This window comes from Octopus bimaculoides, chromosome 3 (genome assembly GCF_001194135.2).
Source record: "Octopus bimaculoides isolate UCB-OBI-ISO-001 chromosome 3, ASM119413v2, whole genome shotgun sequence".
Taxonomy (NCBI): Eukaryota; Metazoa; Mollusca; class Cephalopoda; order Octopoda; family Octopodidae; genus Octopus; species Octopus bimaculoides.
In genome coordinates this window covers 113,396,756-113,397,841 of record NC_068983.1, presented here as the reverse complement: position 1 = coordinate 113,397,841, position 1,086 = coordinate 113,396,756, and the positions used below count along the sequence as shown (strand labels likewise).

The 1,086-nt window shown below is 42.9% G+C and overlaps 1 long non-coding RNA gene across 2 annotated transcripts in view; it reads right to left on the bottom strand.

Moving 5' to 3' along the window:
• Nucleotides 1–1,086, bottom strand: part of LOC106868458 (uncharacterized) — a 9,477-nt gene that overhangs the window by 7,247 nt on the left and 1,144 nt on the right. The gene's annotated exons all lie outside the window — the stretch shown is intronic.

Here is a 1,086-nt window from a genome sequence, read left to right as displayed (position 1 = left end):
TGTGTGTGTGTGTGTGTGTGTGTGTGTGTGTGTGTGTGTGTTTCTGTGTGTGTGTGTATATACATATACATATGTGTGTGTGTGTGTGTGTATTTTTACGTTTATGAATTTGTGTAGCAAGATTCCTGATATGAAACCGTGTTTTGAAACAAATATTGTTGTATTTCGGGACGGTCATTTTTTTTCTTTTTTGCCAAATAAATACACGCACTATATATTCGTTCCTCACTTGTGTATTATTGTTCTTATTCTAACTCATGTCCATTGTCCGGAAATCTTTCGCTACACATCTGTGACCTCTTCAGCAACACTTTCCGTCTTCGTGTGTGCTCTTGCTTCGCGTAGCCCATTCTGTTCTATAGTGTGTATCCTTATATGCGCATGCGTTTGCGCTTCCATTTGTGTGTACGTGTGTGTGAGTGTGTGTGTGTATATATCACTGTTCTTCGTAGCACTATGACCCTCCTCTCAGCTCCGTCCTCTCAGCCCCGAACTCAGAGCCCCGAACCCTCCCCGTTGTCGCTGCTGCTGCCCTTGACCCCGACTTAGATCAAAGAGGCTACACAGATAGCTATGAACTGACCGAGCCTCAATAAAAGACACGAATTGAAAATAACACCCACCACCACACCACACCACACCACACCACACAACATCACACATGATGACTAAAGACAGAACAGAGAAACACTCAATGTAATGCACGCACTATAGACAAATATACATATACCTATGATAAATATGAGAAACAGAGGTAGATAAAAATACTACATGAAGGGCACGGATACAAACAACATAGGAAGCGAATCCTTATACACATATAAACACACATACAGTAACTTCACAAACAATATCAACAACGCGACCATCAGCGACAACAGCAACAAAGATAACAACAACAGCAACAACGGTAACAACAACAGCAACACAAACAACAGCTACCACAATGGCTGCAGCATAAGCGTACACACAAACTCAGAGAGATACAGAAGCGGTCTCAATTAAGAGCAGCAGCGACGACGGGAAGGAGACGCAGCTGAGGGGAAGGTCTAAGAAAAATCGCACACGCACACACACACACACACA